The 20,871-nt window shown below is 40.7% G+C and overlaps 1 long non-coding RNA gene across 1 annotated transcript; it reads left to right on the forward strand.

The window, feature by feature from the left end:
• The first annotated feature begins 1,732 nt into the window (after positions 1 to 1,732).
• Positions 1,733 to 19,464, forward strand: LOC127015488 (uncharacterized). Its single transcript, XR_007766353.1, has 3 exons — positions 1,733 to 1,832; positions 2,450 to 2,610; positions 18,780 to 19,464. It is a non-coding gene; the product is annotated as an uncharacterized LOC127015488 (long non-coding RNA).
• Positions 19,465 to 20,871: the final 1,407 nt, after the last annotated feature.

Raw genomic sequence — 20,871 nt, forward strand, 5'->3', positions numbered from 1 at the left:
AGCCCCTCCGACTGTCCCACAGGACGTTAAATCAGTAAGGGTGCTAGGAGATTAGGCGTAAACATGGTGAATAGCTACTTGAGTAATTTTCTCCATCTCCCCCCATATTATGAATTTGTCTGGACAGAGAACAATTTTCCCCAGGGCAGATAATCCTCCTCGGCCCTTTCTCCCCCAGGGCCAGACTCACCGGCCGGGGGAAGGCGACGCGGGAGGCAGGGCCCGCCAGCCACCCGCCGGGCGCCTATACCCCAGGGCATGCCCCCGGCACGTCGCGAACGCTCTTGGAAGGGCCTGTGCCAGCGCCCCGGCACACGAACGCGCGGCGAGCCCGAACTGCTGCGGCTCCGGCTGGGGAAAGGAGGCGGCCGCCGGCGGCAGCCGAGACCCCTCCGCCGCCGCCGCCCGGCTGCCCCCGCCGCGCCGCCTGCGGGAGAGGGAGGGCGCCACCTGCCGGGGCGGCGCTGCCGCCTGGCGCGTGAGCGCGGGGCGCCACGGGAGGCCGCACGTGTGACACGGCAGCCGCACGTGCGCGGGGCGGCGGCGGGGGCCGCACCTGGCGCGGCGCGCGGTGCCCGGGGCCGGCGGCATCACGCGCCGCGGCGGGGCCGGGCGGCCAGCGCCGCCTCCGGCACGTTCCCGCCCGTCCCCCTCCCCCGACCTGTGGCGCTTTCAGAATGTCACCCCGCATTCTTTGGCCCCGTTTCACCGCCTTCGGCATGAGAAGGTACTGCCACCCTTCGCCTCTCTGCGCGTAGTTTCGGACCGGCCTGTTGCAGCAGCAGGCAGGGCTGTTTACGTAAACGCCTCCCACGTATACGACACGCAACCCCCCATAAGAATGGGGGAAGGAGCAAATTAAACCTGCCTCATTTACATAGCCCCACGCTATTCCTCCCCCCCCCCCGCCCCGTGCAGTTCTAAGGGACAGGCATGAAACTGCCTGCGTGAAAGTCTCGCTGAATCCCACTGGTGACCCAGTCTGTGCTGGGTGGCACCGGAGATTTGCGAGCCACTGACATGCCAACGATTTCTAAACCAGCCAGGCCTTCCTCTGCGACTCCTCTGCTCCCCAATGTTAATTTGTTGCAGCGTAACAGATGTTGTACTACTGCATCGACAGAAATGAAAGGTTTCTATTCAAAGGCAACAGTTAACTCCGCAGCCTCCTTTTTACAGCCCTTTGCGGCCAAGTGCTGTTAATAAACTGGCGAGCCTGCCTGCAGTTGACGTTAAGTGAAAATTAAGTCAGTGTGCTTTGATTCCCCTAAAAGCAGTTGCAAACTTTTCATGACGAGCTGCTAAGCTCCACTGAAACCAGAAAATGTTGAGGCTATTAAAGCATCAGAGGGGATGTTTACGCACCCAGGTGCAAACAAGCGTGAATTTGCTCTGCCTGTGTTGCCAGATGCCTGGATGTGCGCTGCTCTAGAAGCTGCTCAGACGCACTAGCATGGGATTGGTGCCCGAGCTACCAGACCACAGCCATGCATCAAAATGGCTGCCAGTCTGAGCTGTCACCAGCCCCTGTGGCTTGGAGTTTGGGTGGAGCTACCATCACTATGCAGATACACCCCAAAAACATTGTAACTCGGTTGTGGTTTTTAAAACATTAGGCAAAAAATGCACATTTGGGTTAAAAACCAGAACATTTTTCTTTTGGTCACTGAAACAGCTACTAGCACTTGGGTGGAAGGGGAATGAGGAACACTTGACCAAGTGACTACACTTGTTTACACCACAAGAACTCTACAGACTTCATTGGATCTATTCAGTTTGCACTCATAACAAGAGGATGGGTCCCCAAGTTCTAATTTTACAGAAACCTGCAGGTATGTTTGCATGGATTACTGCTTTGTTTATCTCCTCTCTTTTTCCCTACGTTCAACTTTGACTGGCATGAGTAATGTTTTAATCTTTTTAATGTTACTTTTGTCTGTCATGAAGCAAAAATTGTTGCTTACCATGCAACATAGTCATATTAAGAATACCTAAACTGTCAGGAGAGGTAACCTTCTTTAATGAATTCATTGATCAGGATCAATTAAGGAAAGCCTTTCAGCTTACTTCAGCAGGTCTGGCAATCAGGCCCTAAACCATTAATCCATTCAGAAATGAGTAAATTTTAAGGCTAATTCTCACCCTGGTCAGGCCTTTCAGGGTGGGTAAGGAAAGGTTAGAAATGGTCAATACAAATTAGACCCCCTCAACACCTTCCTTAAGTTTTGTTTTGGTTTTTTCCCCCTTTTGAAAAGCTCTCAGAGAGCACAGTTCTAAGGGAGAGGAAGACTAGAAAAAGACACACTTTGCTTATGCAATCTTGATAATGGTGTAAGTCCATGTGTGAAGGATGAGGGTAGAGGTTTTCTCTTCTCACGGTTCAGGCTTTGCTGCTCTTTCTAAGGACAATGCATCCTCTTGTTTTAGACAACAGTTTATACATTTGCAGGCTAAAGGAGCTGTATGTGCCAGAAGACAGCATTCTTTGGGAAACATGGTGCACAGGACAGCATGGGAACCAGGCTTTGCTTTCTCTGAGGATTCAGGACAGCTCTAGCTTTGTTGCTGATGGAAGAATGAAATAATTTCTCTCTTTTTAATGGATACAAGGTAATCTTTGCTTCATCCCAAGTGGCATCTGTAAACTGTAATTAGACAATCATCTGGTTTATTGTCTAAGTGGGACCATCACTTTAAAACAAAAACATTTGAAGTAGTTTTAAAATGTACAGTAGCCCCTAGGTCTACAAAACATAAGGCCATCTGGACCAAAAGATTTCAAAGAATACAGTTCAGAAAGCATATCTTAAAAAGCATAGGGTATAAGAATTAAGGGGAAGAGAAATTAAGAGCAGGATATTCAGTATTTGTTTGCAACTGTACGTTTACTTCGAAGTTATGGCTTCAGTCAATTCACTACCTAGTAAGTATCAAATTTTCCCACTGTAGTGTCAGCTTTGGAGAGAGGAGCTTTCTGCCTGCCTGCCTTGCTATTCCCTGTGACACAGCAGCTTGTAACATTCCAGGAACTTCTCACTTGCTCTCTATGCTTTTATTTTTTTTCGTCCCCCCAGTCTGAATGTGCTCAGCAGATGCAGTGATAGTTAAACACACCACCAAAAAAAAAAAAGACCAAAGAAAGATCTAGCTAGATGCTGTATTTCCCAGTGGCTTATTTTCTAGTGGGTTATCCTTGCTGAAATGAGTATGTAACAAACTTTGCTAACCAGTGGAAATTCCAGAGATAAATTCATACCAGAGATACTCAGCTCCATGCAGTTCTGGGCAACTATTGTGCAACAGTCGATCTAAACATTCACTTGAATGAAGAACTACTAAATTTATTTAGTGGCTTCTTTTTGTGTGTCTCATTTTGCTTGTAATTCATGAAAGTTCGTAGGAACAAATGTGTGTGCAAGAGAATGTTTGCGATGGCAAGGTTTTGTAGATGTTTGTGAGAAGGTCTATCTGCAATGGAAACATTTGTATACCCACGCTGAAAATTAATTTTAAGCTTGAGAGTTATCCAGTCAAGACCAAAAACCCATATTGTCTGGCAATGAACCTAATAGCAGACTCAAGAAACAAACTTTCACAGCTCTCCGAGGAAATGATTTGGAAGCAACTCATAGGCTGGAAGGTACGTACCCATCTGAACCATTCACCGAACCCTTCAGAATGACCAATTAATCCTAAACTGTATTTCTATATTGCTAACATTGAGCAATGCTGGGGTTGAGTTGTGAAGGGTATCTGCCTGGAGGACTTCTAGCAGCAGATAATGCACGTGAAGGGAGGATGCAGCTGAAGGATGCCCCCAGCCTCCCCATTCATTGAAAAATGTGAGTAGGGGCAGTGTCACCAGCCATGCCCCGTGTTGTGGTTTAACCCCAGCTGGCAACTAAGCACCGCGCAGCCGCTCGCTTGCTCCCCCCACCCAGTGGGATGGGGGAGAGAATCGGAAGGGTAAAAGTGAGAAAACTCGTGGGTTGAGATAAAGACAGTTTAATAGGTAAAGCAAAAGCCACACACGCAAGCAAAGCAAAACAAGGAATTCATTCACTCCTTCCCATCAGCAGGCAGGTGTTCGGCCATCTCCAGGAAAGCAGGGCTCCATCACATGTAATGGTGACTTGGGCAGACAAACGCCATCACTCTGAATGTCCCCCATTCCTTCTTCTTCCCCCAGCTTTTAATTGCTGAGCATGACATCATATGGTATGGAATACCCCTTTGGTCAGTTGGGGCCAGCTGTCCCAGCTGTGTCCCCTCCCAACTTCTTGTGCAACCCCAGCCTACTCTCTGGTGGGGCAGTGTGAGAAGCAGAAAAGGTCTTGACTCTCTGTAAGCACTGCTCAGCAATAACAGCATCCCTGTATTATCAACACTGTTTTCAGCACAAATCCTAAACATAGCCCCATAGTAGCTACTATGAAGAAAATTAACTCTATCCCAGCCAAAACCAGCACACCCCGCTAAAGGAAACCCCTGAAGGTGTGGTTAGATCAGTTACATGATTGGAGAAACAGACTGGAGACCACAACAGAAACAAAAGCTGGACTACAAAAGTGGAACAGGTAGGAACTGCCATGTAACTACTTTTCTGTGAGGTCTGTCACTCATCCAAGGCTCAGAATTATCTCTGTGGCACTCGCATGCGATGTATTTAACACCAGCTCTGCAGAATTGCCAAATCATATGATGAAACTACGGAAAACACGAGCTAAGGGAATAAATCTCACATCACTCCAAGCTGCATTTCAGGCTGTTTCCCAGCTCCCCTCCCCTTCTAGCATGGTTCTTTTTGAACAGTTGTTTCATACTCTCAACCCCTAGGGCCTTGATATGCTGGGCAGGAACTGATACATTGTGCGTCTGTAAGACGCATGCCTTGTAGCCCCTTATTCAAAGGGTGGTGTTTCATTAGCAACGGCTTAAAAATTGATTTAAACATTATGTTCATTGCACACAAACACTTCTCACAAAGCCTTCTGTTCCCATTGAGGCTAAAAAATTCCATTGTATGCGTAATCTTTTATGAGTGCATTCTTTGGATACTTTATTTCTTAGAACTGTAACAGTTCTGTTTATAAAAAGGAATGATACTGATAGCAATGTTAGGAACTTTCAGAAGGGACCACTTAGATCTTTAAATTTCCATATTAGTCCTGTTTCAAGAAAAATACAAAACAAAACAAAGAGCCTCAATTACATAGTTTAAATTCTTTAAGAAACAGCTTCACATGCCAAGCTAAGAGGATAGAAAAACCAATCTTTACCCCCTTGATCAGATCTTGCAGCCCTCTGAGGACAGCTTCACGTTGGAGCTTTTAGTTGGGCACAGTTGCAAACTGGTTTATAACTACCAAATCAGATGTCCCAGCTTATCATGTTGGACTGGGATATTTAGAGAAGATAGCAAGCTGAGGGGTGAGAGGCCTGAGGAAGCACAGGGCTGACTGCTTTCTGAGTTGCACAGGGAGCAGGGGGAAAAACCCAGGGATCCTCTGTATGTCAGCCAGGATCTATGTCCAAGGAGACACAGATGAATGGTGTGCCCACTGTCCTTAATATCCAGACACCTTTTAACATGAGTTGCTGCTACTGAAACAACTGCAGTGCAGTACTTCAGGACAGGACCTTGGAGACTATTCTGTCCACCTGAGTGCTGCTCAAAAACTCTTCCCACTGAATCCCCTCACTTTCAGCACAGCAGCTGTAGGAGTCTAGCAGGCGAGCAGTTGGTCTGACTTACAATTTCTTTTAATTTAGAAGAAACATTCTTCTTTTTAATGAACATCCTGTCTCTCAGTTTAATGAAGAACAATGTTAAATGCATATTGGTTTAACAGTTACAGTTATCAACTAATCAATCTTAAGTAAATATTCCCTCAGGGAATTATTCACACTGCCACAATGCCACGTGTTGGAAACAGGGCAGTCAGCAGTGCTGTGGTTGACCCATTTTAGTGGGCTTCACTGTACTCCTGGTAATGGCTTTAGTCTTCTACAAATATGCTGAGAAATGAGGACACACGGGAGCACAGGGATAATGTTCTGCTCTGCTCTTTCTGCAGAGGTAATTATCCAGTGACTGAAAAGTATCATATCACTGGACACGTAGACAACTAATTTCAGAATTCAGTAACTCAATACCCAGGGCGAAGAAACAGATCTGTCTGACATCCTTCTTTACAAAAATCTCTTCAATGCCTCAGCACAACTTGTCAGAATCAAGTGCAGATTTAAGAGTTCACTTCCCACAGAGGCATTGCACGAGATTAGAAGTAAGGGCATTAAAAGTTTTCAGTGCTCAAAGCCTCAGTTATTACAGATCAGCACTTTGTGGCCATATTAAGAGATTTCTCTGCTCTACCTGAGCTCCTTCTATAGCTTTTATTTTTTAATACTTTCTTCATATTTGCTGAGACTGTTTTGAAGGAAAGCAGCAAAATATGCTGCCACAGTAAACCCTCGGAAAGAGTGTGCTGGACAAAAGTACCCACAGTGACCCTGTAGCATAACATTTTAAGAGCTTTGCTAAAGTTGCAGCATGGATAATACAGGGGTTCCTTTTCAGCTAAAATGCAAACGTGTAAGTCATGGCAAGGTGAATATACCTTCCATAACAGAAAAGAAAAATAAGTCCTTTTGAGCACTTGGTTCCCTTGATCTTCTTCAGCTCCCTCTTTAATCCTCACTCTACTTTCTGCTTCTTTCGACATCAAGCCAGCCAAAACAAGTTTACTAATCATTGCACAGTTAAATGGTGATACTTTAAAGAGATTGCCTCCAGTTAGCCTGATCTGAATACAAGCAGTCACAGTACAGTCACTCTCTAGATAGAGATGGGGACTGCATGCCTCTATTACCTCCTAATCCAAGTTAGAAACACCCTGTCTGAATTAACAGTTGTATGATGCATATGGGTCTCATGTTAGAGGAAACAACTGAATTGTAGCTCTAACAGCAAGGCGCAACCTTTTAAATCTAAAGCTGCTTTATCTTTCAGCTAAAGTTGCCTTTAGCTGAGAGAATCTCACTTTTACTTTGCTGCTCTTTCTCTTGTCATTTTCCTGTTCTCCTCTTACATTGCTTCTGTGGGAGGAAATCACTCCTTATTCCCAGCTCCTGTTAAGCTCAGTAGCAGCCCAGGTCTAGCCCATTTCCCCCCTTTCACTTTGAGTGTTAGTCTGAATTTGAATGAATAAGTTTGGTTTATTTGCAAAAGCACTCACTTTTTCCTCACATAAAAACTAGTGCAAATAAAAACCATACCAGAACATATAAAGTACGTAGAATACATGAAGTAGCCCTTCAGCCTCTAGGTGAGGTACAGGTAAAGCCTCAAGTGCAGTGCATGAATGAGATACGAACTTGCTGGAAACAGTCTGGAAGAGAGCAACAAGAACAAGTGGAGATCTACACAGCAAGACCTATGAGGAAAAACTGCGTAAGCTGAAACTGTTTTCTCCAGTGAAGAGAAAAGCAAAGGGAGAAGGAACAACAATATTTCAATATGTAAAGGACTGCTGCAGAGTGAAGAGGATTCCACTGATTTTTCTGTTCATTGGAAATAGCACAGGTAGAGGGACAGGCTATTTGTTGAGGGAAGGGAAAGGAACCATCTGGTTTAGCTGGTTTTCTGTGATTCCATGGGAACTTCATTCAATCTTGGCATGTTCTGTCCTTTTCACTACAGACTCTCTCTCACTAGATTTAGCACAGGTTCTTTTATTCTATAGTAGCAGTTGTCGCTATTTTTAAACATCCATGTTACTATACTCAGAACAGTGAGCCAGCTGACCTCATTTTACTGGGTTAACTTTGATTTTAACTGTAGTTAAATTTTTCCTTCACTTTCAGACCTCTACTCACTCCTTCCTTCCCAATACACTGGCTAGGAGTACTCTTCTGCAAGTCAGAAACCCAATAAAAGGTTCAGTGAGGGTGACTATTTCAAATCCCTTGCAATCCTCACCCAGGAACCTTTGTATTTAATGTCTACACTGTATATTCAGGCTGGCTGCAAGTCTGCCGTGCCAGCACTCCTAGAGGCAGCCAGGTTACCGTGCACCATGAGTGACTATGTTAGGACAGTGCTACATCTTGGAAAATGAGCTATATTAACTCGGACTCATCTCTATGGCAATGCAACCACCTAACTTTGAACTGGCTTGAAGAACTGGAAAAGTAAGCTCATTACTGTCCACAACATATCACAGAGAGGTTATCAGAGTTTCAGCACCTTTGCTCCCATTCTTAGTCCCCTTCCCTGAATGACTGCTTTAAGAACTTGCAAGCTGAGCAATAAAAATTAATGTTTAGCACTTGCAGTGGCATAGCACCTGTTACCTGATGGTTTCAACTGTAAGACATGCCTTATAGCATGTCTATAGCCTGTCTATGTGCATAGAAAGAGCAAATGGTGACACATAAGAGATTCCACTAAGGCCACATACTGATTCTTTAGCAGAGCTAGGACTAAAATGTACAACTCTTACCTTTACAGAACAGCTTGCACAAAACCGCACAAAACCTCAATTCCTGAAGATTTCTGAAGAGTCACAAAACATATTTTGTAACTGCAGGTTTTATGGGAGAAGTTACAATTTTACTTTTATTTAGCATCTCTGGTTTTTTCCCAGCCATTTGAAATTCAGGCAGCTATCAACAATGTCTGAAATACATTTTAGAAAACAGAGAGAAAGTGGTAGCAGCAAACAGCTCTTTGCCCTTACAGGGGAAAAAAAAACCACCAAAAAAACAGACATCCTGCCGCCCTTTTAGTGGTAAAGGCTGACCATATGGTGACCAGAGTGAACAGATCTTTCAAGAAGGTATCCTTTAACTCAGAGGTAATGAGAGGCATGAAGGGTCAGTGAACCGACAAATACCAGCAGGTCAGGGAACACAGTAAGAAAAAATAGAAACCTTATTTTTCACCCAAGAATTACATGTTCAAAAGTAAATTTGATTTAGAAAATTAAAAGGAAGGGGGGGGGAAGGAGACAAAGCTGTATTTCATATTAAATTTATTGAGTTATTTGGAGAACACTATCAAAGCAAAACTGCTGCAGTTTCCCAGAGCACTGTGGAAACTACAAATCTTTGTATAGGAGAAACAGCTAACACTAGCAACCCAGTTTGTCAACGAGAGCAGAGCTGACTAACTACTGCATTTTTACCCTTGTAAATCTTGTGCCACCCTTGCACCAGACATTCCTACCCAGTGAATTTAATCAGCTGAGCTGTAACTATTCTGTTATAGCTATTTCTGCATAACTCCCTCCTGTGGACACTCTATTCTGGAACAATTAGTAAGAGTAATTATTTCAAAATGAAGTCAGTCTTATTCTAGAGCACAACGTCCACATGGGGGAGTTACACTGAAGTAAAGCTATTCTCCCATAGCAATGCTAGTCAATTTCCCCATGTAAACAAGCCCTATGACTGATATTAAATTACTTTAATACAGATGTCTCTTGAGATTAAAGTTCTGGAGTCCAAGAGAATCAATCTTCCAAACATAAGTGTATGGCTTCAAAAAACTGGCCCTAGAAGGACCCAGAAACACATTAATTCACTGGTTTATGCATCATAACTCAAATTCTAAGTTGCGTGAAATGCAATAGAAATAACTCTGGTATTAAGCAGCTCTGCCCCTCCCCACCCCCCCCCGGAGTGTCTTTGCTATCCCAAGTTACTAGAAAGCTCAGAGGAGCATCACCATATATGTTCCTCTGGAAGATTTAATGTCACTCTCGATGAGTGACAGAAGGGAAGGCCAACAGAAGATAGGTAAATGCTACATGAAGATGTATTAAAGGTTCAATAGCTGGTATGCTGTGCTATAGAGGTGCAGAGGCAAAAATTTAATGCCATAACATGTTGTAGTCATTCATGATTGTCATAAAATCCTGAGAAGAATCTTGGAAGGAAGTATTAATCCTTGTTTCTATACACCTACTCATTCTGTAGGATGAAGATGGGGAGGAAGCAAGAAGAACCGTCTCTCCTAGGGCTCGGCCAAAGGATAAAAAGCATTTTTCTCTCCAAACTCAGGAGAGTACAACAGCAGTTTCCTAATTCTTTTCATGGAAGCTTGCCCTACCATAAAAAGGGCAGAGAGCAGGCTCTTGGACTGTGTGTAAGTCCCATGTGCAACAATGGGGTGAAGGAGAGTTTCTGTGGAGCTCTCTTCATGTGTTAGGCTCCTCCTGAAGGCATCACGAGTCCAGAAAGAGAACGGCCTCTGTTTTTCCCTCAAAGGCAGGTTAGCTTTGCACTGTTCACAGACTTGAATCATGCCAAAGAGACAGCATTTCACTTATGAGGAAAATAACCTATTCAGAATATTCTTCTTTAGCCACTACCCCAGCCCCCCAAAAAAACCCTAAATAATTCAGAGCTATTTTTTTCTAAGCACATTCAAATGCACAAAGCCCTTTCTGGCAGCTTTCCCACCAGACTTCAACATTCTATCCACACCCACCTCAGCAGTACAGCTGTTCAAAAAGATTGCAAACTTTTTCTTTAGTAACGGAAAAATTATTTTCTTTCATTCTCAAAAGTGATTTGGTTACTTGAGCTGAACCTTATCAAATGGATTCATAGCTAAGCAGAGAAGAGAAAAAGTTTTCCTTCTCCATCTAGCCATAAACAGAAGTTTGGGAAAATCTGAAGCCCTATGAGATGACACTACAGCAGAGATGTTTTAGCCAAGGTACGTACAGCTGTCTGCAGTTTTCCATCTATAAAAGAATTTTAAATGACAGCTGCAACAAACTCACACGTGCAGGAAAATGGCATTCAGTTTAAAATCACATACAGTAAAACATCTGATGTAGTGATATATCATATGCAGATTTCCTTTGTACAGATCCATTTCATCAAATTCCTGCAGTTTTTCTCTGGTTTGAAGAAAAGATGCACCCTTATCCTTAGTAACAGTGTGATGGTATAAAGATTACTTCATTTGCAGAAGCTGCAGTAGTGCTGCTGGTAAGTCTTACTGCTGTTCTCTGATACTGAAGATACAGGTTACATCTACAGACACTGAGTAAAGCTTTCACTAGAGCCACATGGCTTCAGAAGAGATCATCATAAACAGGTTGTGAAATCGAAGAGATTTATATGAAAACATTTGAAAAGTGTTCAAGGACTGTATATATGAAGTCAATCCTGATTTATTCAACAAAGCTGTCAAAATTATTTATGCAGTGGAAGACGCATACAAGAATATTTGCCAAGACTTTCATCCTTACATAACAGAAACGTATACACACTTAAAAACACCACACAGAACATATCTACCCCAGTGGGTGCAGACTGACACAACCTCATTCTGCTTGTGCTCTGAACAGGCTGGACAGAGGCCAGTCCCAGTCTGAAATCCATACATCCTTCAAAAATTGTGCTGTGTCTACCATAACTTGGGGGTGGGGGGGGGGTTGCCTCTCAAAAAAAATACAGAACAATATAAAGCAAGTAATCTAAAAAAAAGAATATTCTTTCTCCCATCATTTCCTACAGAAGCCTATCACCCCAAACCAATGTTTCTTGCTTATGAATGCATCCACAGAAATACTAAGTAAGGTAACATTTTATCAGTAATTCTTATAAATCTCTGTGCAGCTCTCTGACTTTTTCTCGTACTACTATTTGATAGACCATTTCCTACCTTGTCTCCCAGTAGGGATGGCATAATGGCTGCAAAGCAAAATAGATCAACAGCTGAAAGTCTATTCTTATGTGGGATCTTTGGCTTCTTTTTATTTGACTCTAAGTACAGAAGTCGGGTTTTGGTCAGCATCATTATTTGTTTTGACGTATCTAACCTGAAGAATATTGCCAGCACATTTTGGATCATACAGAGAAAGGATATCAGACAACACATTTCTGAAATGCTTTAAACATACGCTATCAGCCTCAGATACAAAATATGTACCTATGAAAGCCTTTGCTGAAAGAGATTCTATTTGGCTTCATGTGGGAAAGGAATTACGGCAATCACAATATAAGGAGTGACAATTTCGTGATTTGCCATCTTAATTCTAACCACAATTACAGTGAGCCCTGATGTAAGTCATTTAATATCTTTCCTTTTCCCAAAATGTGTTCATTTATTCTGGGGGTCCCACTTTGAGACATCTTAGTCCCTGTGTTCAGTACCACCAAGAGAAGGAGCATGGATCCTCAAAGGGCAGGTACTCAGCCCTTTGGATTACAAGGCAATATAAAATGGCTTGCTTTGAGACCCAAACACAGGGACAGCCAGAATGTAAATAATTCTGAAATTTTGGGACTGATAAGCATAAGGTGTTCATCACTGTTAATACTAACTTTAACTGGAGATGTTACTCTTCAGTGCTTCTGAATATCAGTCTGAAAAGTTTGGAATTGAACAGATTGAACAGGTAGTGGTACAGTCTCTTTGGTGCGGTTTTCCATACCAGTGAAATAGGGGTAACAATCTTTACCTGATGAGCTTACCAGCTTAAATTGGAATTAACATTTTGTGACATTCTCGAAAGATTATGCTACCTGTACAAATTATAGGAAATAATTTTAAATCCCCCACCCTTTATTTTGTACTGTTCATAAGGTGGTTCATAAAATCAAAGTTTATGTTAATTGGCAAATAAATTCGGCCTCAGCTCAAGAGAAACAGTAGCAATCAAAGATCTTCAGGTACTATTAATATGTTTGCAAGCTGCTTGAATAACTCACAAATCAAATGAATAAGCTTTTTCCCAAAAAGAAAAAAATACAGGCAGAGAACACCCCTGATTATCTCCCCTTTACCTTCAACTTGAGACTCAACATGGATATTCAGACTCTTTAACCTCTATAATGTTGAGCCCCTGTGTAAGAACGTAAGGATGGTGAGGTAAAATTGACTTCTTGCTTACTGAGGACTTTGTAATCAAAGTTACTAACCTCCCTCAAAGTGTTTTAAATAGGTTGAACATCCTACAATAAACGCAATGAAAATCCAGATGAGATAGAGAAAGCAAAAGGAGCAGAGTAGCAATTTTGTCCCTTAGGGATGTCAACCTAAGACTGCTTAGGGTGCCAACGTAAGAGATGAAAGTGCAGCTAATGATTTTAACTGCTCATTTCAAATTGTCCAAATCCAAATCAAAATATCTCAGAATCACCCAATTGCATCAAATAATGAAGCTTTGTGACCTCTGTGAGAAGTAAACTCTAAGGCCAAAAGAAGTAAACTCAAAGTGCCTTTCAAGACAACAGATCTGATTTCTTTGACAAATGGTTACGCTTTATATGTTTCCATTATGGCTTTGCATGCATTTCCTTATATGGGCAGATTTGAATTCCTCCAAAACTTCATTTCAATGAATATATCCTGCAAGTCAAAAGGAAGAGAAAAAAAGCCAGCAAATTTTGGAATCTAGGACTCCCACAGACACAAAACACTTGCTACCTTAAATGTGAAGAAACAAAGCAGAAAATTGTGCAGTGAAATTCAAAATTACTTGCACTGGCAAAGGGTCCAAGGCAGAGCTAGTATATATCTATAAAGACAAAATGAAAGAAAATTAAATTGCCCAAAATATCCACTGAAATATCCTCCGGACTGAATGACAGTATTTAATGCATATACTGTATTTTCCATTTCCCTATGCTGTTAAAAAAGATTAACTACTTAAATCTCCTGACAGTCCCGTGAAGATAAAGAAACAACAGTATAGATTATAGAGCATTTTTAAATAGCAAATAAGAGCATGAACAACACAAAGCAAGCAGGCTGTCCTGACACCTCTAACAGGTAGACAGTCTTGCCTTTTCCCATGTTCTCTGCACAAACAAAGATGATCTGATATTTATGAGTTCAGTTCTTCTACTTACTAGAAAATGAAGACTGTTTGCATTTCTAAAACATTTAACTGCGTAAATTTAAGTCACTTGCAATTGCTGCTGTTTGTAATGTACTGAGAAATTGCAGGTTGTCATCTGTACAGACAATATTGAGAAAAAGGCCAAGTAGAAGAGCAGCATGTCAGGTGCTGCATGATAATGAAAGACACTTCAGCTTCCACTTTACAGCTAAAAGGCAGCAGGAGTTCCAGGCTGACTTGCTTTGGATAAAATTTCTCTCTTTTCCATTCACAGGCTACAAGGTTCTGAGTAGAAAGGCATTTGCAGAGGTTTGCAAACCTGTAGCCTGTGCTTGATGACAGCTGCAGCTTTCTTCTTGCAAGCTTGTTCTTGGTCTGTGCTTGTCACAGATTAGTGGTTGTGCCTTAGACCCCCAGAGACAAGATACCCAGCTACCTTTTGCAGTGCAGAGTGGAATAGTGGTATTATGGATTTTTCATTGGTTTAATAATCAGGATTGAATTTAACAACCTTTCAACAATGGCACAAATGATGTCAAAGGCAGAGGTTTGCTTCAGTAACATATTTTTAAAAATGTAATAAAATTCTAAGATTATTGATTGCAGTGTCCAGAATATGAAGGAATACACTATTTTCAGTACAAAGTCAAAGATAAAATGCTGCCAAAGAAAAATGCCAGAACCCAACCCTTTCCTCTCAGGATGGAGAGAGAAGAAAATTTCAGTCATCTTTATTCAGCATTTGATGCTGGTTTGTATTCCTTTCAGGCCCTGGTACCATACTTCCCTTTGGCAGAGGGTGCCTAGCAGTCAAACCTGGTATGGCTGCTGGTATGAGCAAATGGTCCTGGGATTGCTTCAGAAGTTTTGGAGGTCATGGCTTTCATAAAGCAAGCTAGTGAACAGTAAGAACTGCTGGGGTTTTTGTTATTGGTGAACTTCCCTGGGAAAACAGCACGTTAGAGAATCACTGAACAATTGAAAGCAGTAACCCAAGTTGTCAGGCTTTGTTACCAGCCATCCCAAATTAGTGGGAATCATTCCATTCCCATCTGTCATCATAGCAAGTAAGAACTTCCAACCAATCGTTAATTTCTAGGAAAGATCTTTATCATAATAATTTACAAGTAGGACTTCCTATCAGAGACTCCAGACATCCCTTGCAAATCTGTTTAGTCCTCAGCACACTGCACTAATTTATAGGTGAAGCAACAGAGGCAGAAATGGTCAGATTATCCTCTGTAAAGGAAAGACTTTAGTGAGTATTTTGAATTGATCACAAGTGGTAAGATAAAGATCCAGTCTCAAAAATTACTGCATTAGGAGCACCATAAAGGGCATGAAAAATCTGTGTGATTGTCTATGATGCTACCAGATCAAGTACTTTGTTTTCAGAGGGTCCCACTACAATTTTTTTCCCCCACAGATATTGGAAGCTTAGGCTACCTTAACATTTACCCACTGATCCCATGAGAAGTATGTGTTTAAAGTTTCATGGCACAAGACCTGACCTGTGGTGATGAAAGGTATAATGTTGGTTCAAGGGACAGGAAAACCACTGAATGCTTCACTTGCACTGATTTCAGTGACAAGGGCACTCAGGCGTTGGCCACAGGTATTCTGCATGTAAAAGTATTTCCAGCCGTATGGATTTTAATTATAAATGTATGATTTATTAGCATTTAAATCATTCTTCAAGAAGAAAAGTTATCTTCACAAGGAAAATGAAACAATGAAGAGAAGGGAGTTTTTCTAATTGAAACAGAAGCTGCATGCAAAACCAAGGAAAACAGAAGCCAGATATAGAATTTTCTTCTGGGATCATGAACCCTCCCTGGAATTTGATCCAAGAATCCATATCACCTACATGTCAGTGGGGATCTGCAGATTTGCAGGGATTTCAGTGGGAAGTTACATAAATAAAAGGATCCTCTTGCAGGAACAGGCTGGAGGCTAGAAGAGCTCCCATGATACTCGTATATCTAATTAAGAACAGCAGATTGGAAGGGACTCTTGGGTCATTGAGTTCAGTCCCTTGTTTTTGCAGGCAACCATGCCATATAATCTTTTTCATATGCCGCTCAGGCTCTGCTTATAATCAATTAGAGTTTTTTGGTTTGGGGGTTGGGTTTTTTTGGCGGTTTTTGCTCCTGATACTCTTAGTGGAAAGTTGTCATAGATTCTCATTTCTTTTAGAATTAGAAATGTTCTAAAATCCAGAATAGCTGTACACAGTTAGATTATACCCATCTGTTCTTGTGTCAGTATTTCCCTTAGCTTAAATAGCACTTCTTTTTCTAATATATTTATAGACTACAATCATATCCCTCTTTTTGTTTTGCCTGACCATGCTGGCTAATCTTTCTTATTCCCCCTTATAGGATCCTTCCAACCCCGGACAATCTGAGCACTTTTTTTACACCTGTTTCTTTTTGAATTAAGCTTTCTTAAGTAACAGGTAATCTGGCTGTACCCAGTATTCCTGATGAAAACCATCAGCAATAATATTTCCCCAATAATGTTTTTGGAAATATCTTGACTGAAGCAGCATGATGCATTTAAGCCCATTTCTGTCAGACATACTAAATGGAAATTTCGGAAAGAGTCCCACTGACTTCAGTGGGTAAGCCCTGTCTGCTTTCTGTTTCCAATATGCAGACATAATTTTCCAGTAAAAATATCATTTTCCCAACTATTAAAAATTTGGATATTAACAAAAGCTAGCAATATGTATTTGCAAATAATTATGAAATGAAAAGCAGTAGTACTTGTAACCAGTATTGGTAAGAGAGTTTTCTGAGAATGCATGTTAAGTTGGTTGAATTAAAAAGCAACAACAGTATTTTCAAATTATTTGAGGAATAAATTGACCAGCTTTGATAACAATATATACAGAAGATTTATCACAAACAAGAATAAAAAACCCCACTGTAGCTCACACGAAAGAATTCAGATTTTTCTCACTGCTGGACGCTATATTTGGCATGAATTCCAAATTTGCAACAGGGTGGAGGATTTGATCAAAAGATCCAGAAAACTTATGTGGGTAGCCAAAGCCAATCTGTTTGGCAAAACATACAGATGATGTTTCCCTCGCATCGCTTTGGTATTTTGGAAAACTTGCAATATCAAAGAAAAAGTTTGTATTCAGTACACTGGAAGCAGCAAGTCATAAAAAGGTATTTTCTGTAGGAATAAGTAAGCACAGAAAATGTAGGATTTGAGGCTGCAAAGAATCTGTTTTAGTACACTCATAGTACAAATTCTGCAATTTAAAAATTGTGCCTCCATCTGCTACACTGCCCACTCTTTCAAAAGCAACTGTTGATACTTTGTACCAACTTGATACACCCCAAAGTGATATGGTACCTTTCTGATTCTTCTGAAAACTGTGCTCTTTGGAGTATGTCCTAAACTGAGGCATCTCAAAGCGCTAATAACACCTGAAAAAGTTGCTAAGCATGCTTAATACCTTCATATAGAAGAAAATACCCTCATATATTAATCAAACATAATTTCCTAGTCAAGAACAATGAAAGAATAACCCAGCTACAGAATGTTGGTAACAAAGAATTCTCATTTATGAGAATTTTTCTTTTTTAACCAGCAGCAACCTATCAGATTGGAACATGGACTTAATTGATTTGTAACATTTTTATGGCCAACTCATGCTTTCAGAGTAATGCTACTAATCATACTGTAAATCAGAACTGGTCCTGTATTTACTAGATATGCTTGCAAAAAGCTTTGAACACTGTTTAAAGACAGATTCTTAAGCTGGAATTCTCTCCACATTTTCTTCTCGGACAGTCACCCTATCTAATCAATAGGCAGGATTAAAAGCTTCACACTTTCTTCTAAAATCAAGCTGGTATTTGGTATTGGTGCAATTGCCAATGCTAACTAACATTTCTGTCAGCTGGGGGGAGTCTCCGTTTAACTGGAATGACGCTGTCTTGATCCTGGGAAAGCGCTGAGGTAAATTAGCTGTCAAGATAAAATAGACATGCTTTCAACAAAGAGGGGTTGACAGTTTCTGATCTTATAATATGCTTTCACTGCAATTACCAATATTGCAAGACATCAATTTTCTATTTTGTTTTCCAACATGAGAAAGGAAGGATATGTAGACATATGACTACTGTCAAATATCAGACAAAAAAATAATACAAACAAACCCATTTTAATGTAATTACTGAAGGTCATACAGAATTTGCAGTATCATCTGCAACTAAGTCTATTCCTTCTCTAAAGACTTTCTCTGAAGTGTGGTTGAACTGGGAGGATTGGGAAAGAGGCAGCCTACTGCCTTTGTCCCAGCTGTTGGTGTGTCTCAGCACAGATTTGATTTAAAGCAAGCCAGCTCTAACCCCAGCTTTCAGGCACTGGGCAGTAAAAGCAGAACAAATAGTTTCAGCTACGACTTATCCAGGAACTCAAGAGGAATGAGTTATGCTGTCAGTGAAAACTGTTCAAGCCAAACAAATTTAATTTTTCATCTGTATTTGAATGCAGACATGCACAAACTTGGCACACACAAGGCACAGAAAGTGTATGTTATTTCACAAATTTATCATCAGCAGTAGCAGCAAGATACCCCTAAATGTATTTTGAGGGTACATTGAATACACTCCAGCGCTTGATCAGAACTGGACTGAAAGGTGGGAAGGCCTAAGCCCTCTCCCCCTCCTTGAAGTTTGATTTCAGTGGGATCAGAGTTAAGCCAGTGCATGGCATAGTTGAAATCTGTCCTAAGATTCAGATCTGTCTGGACTACTGCTGCATTAGTCATGGATCTCTCTGGCTCCCTTCTTTCCTCCTCTTCTATGCCCACCCTATCAGAGCTTGTGTTACTGTTCCAAAGGTGCTCCTGCTTTTAAAAATGTCCTCTGAGGTTTGCTTGCTTTTCCACAGGCATGGTTCTTACTGTAATCAAATACTGCAAGTCCATTAGAACAGAATTGAATCTCTGGGAAGCCAAATACTACTCCTGAATTTCCATGGTACGCTGAAGCAAGCACCAGAGCCCAGCAAAGAAACAATTCTCTTCCCAAAAGAACTGGCCAAGGAAGGGAGACCCAAGAACCACAACATGTGAGAAGAATCAAGAGTCTGTAGTAATTGTATTATGGGAAGGAAGAGAGGAAAGAGGGAAAGAGGAATAAACTACTTCCTAGCATGACAGGATGATTAGAGGTATGCACTAGGGAGAACAGAGGGCTTGATTCTCAGATAAGTGAATAAATTCTGATTAAAAAACTTGGATGTACAGTCAAATTAAGTCTCTGAGTGGGTCTATTCATTTGTATATACATCTCTGCATTAAAGTAGCATCAGTTTAGCATAGCTATCCAGTGGAAACTATGCTGCACTGCAATAATAAACAAACAAAGCCACTTAGCTTTATAGTCACTTGGGCAAACTGTGCCAGTTCCTACTCAGAAATAAATAGGCTGATTTTGCATGGGGGTGTGTGCATGAATTTTGCATATTAACAGGTCATATCTCACACTTCATATGGTTGTAAAATCATGTTATTAATTTCTTCCCTTTAGGGTGCTATGTTACTTGATTAAAGAAAAAAATAATTTTCATTCTATTTATATAATTTTTGTTTGCTGGTACACTGTGTAGCATTAAACAAAGAACCAAATTATTCTCAAACCAAAAATAATGAACTAGTGCTTCCTTTTTGATGAAAATCATCTCTTGTTGCCAAATGCTTCACATCTGAAATAACGGCTGAAATCTTGGCCGCACTTACTAGATAAGTCTTTTCTCATAACCTCTTCACAAAGTATTTTCAATCAATCCATTTACCCTATTAAAACTTCACATGTAATTGTGAGCCCAGATATTTGATGTTGGGTTATGGACAAACTGGAGCATAACCAGACCCACAAAATTCAAGGTCTGGTTCTGGACTCTCTTAAAACTCATTGTGTGGGTGCATTTGAATTCAGGGCTTTGGTTTGGCACCTCCTTTCTTTTTCTTTTTTTTTTTTTTTAAATCGGTTTTCTTGCCTGTTTTATTTTAAAGTCACTTTGCTCCTTTTATTCTTGTAGGCACAGGGTAAAGCAAAAAAGAAATTAAATACTGTCAGAAACAATGAAGGATGCAATCAAACACTGTCATGAGAAAAAAATGAAGAAACTATGTTTCAACATGAGAAAGCCAGGCTTTCTCTTTCCTTTCATATTTAAACTGAAAATATTTGTTGGTTGGATAATTTTGTTAATGTCAGTTACCAGAAACAGCTGACTACTGCATGCAATAAAATAATTAATGTAGGGTAAAGCTGACTTCCATGCAAAACAACCAGCAAAACCCATATTCCACTTAAGTTCTTAAAACAGGACTTACATAAAATTCAAAGGGTACATGGGTTCGTGGGAATCTTTCAATAGCTGTCTACTTCCTTTAAAAAAAACAGGGAAAAAAATCAAAATCTTATTTTATTTCCTTTCCCATTTATAATCTAACCACCATATTAGCTTCAACTTCAGAGACAGATGAACAGCCAAGCTAGAGTCAGCAACTGTTGTTAGCATCATTGCAATAATAAAAACATAGTCTATCATAGAGGTATTAACCTGAAAGAGAGATCATTGTATCAGTGAGCTCTCATACTGATCTAAGAACTACTGATCAAGGCTGTACAGATATCTTTTGCAATTGCTGACAATTGCAAAAGTTACAGTATGACAATCTAAAACAATGTATGTCTTCAGTTTTTAGCAAATCAAAAGGGATGATGTATTTAATTTTATTTTTGTTTTGGTCTAATGAAAGAGGCTTTTTGAATGACAATAGTTTTGAAAACATACTTCCAAATATTTAGTTGGGTTTTTTCTATCTGAAATGCTTTGTTTCAAAGTGTTTCATTTACAAAACTTAAGAAATAAGAGGCCACCATTTTTATGTCACTTTTCCTTAGGGATTTATTTTGACCAGAAAACTTTACCTATACTAGCATATATCTATGAAATGTTTTCTTTCACAGTT

Source organism: Gymnogyps californianus, chromosome 1 (assembly GCF_018139145.2).
Source record: "Gymnogyps californianus isolate 813 chromosome 1, ASM1813914v2, whole genome shotgun sequence".
Taxonomy (NCBI): Eukaryota; Metazoa; Chordata; class Aves; order Accipitriformes; family Cathartidae; genus Gymnogyps; species Gymnogyps californianus.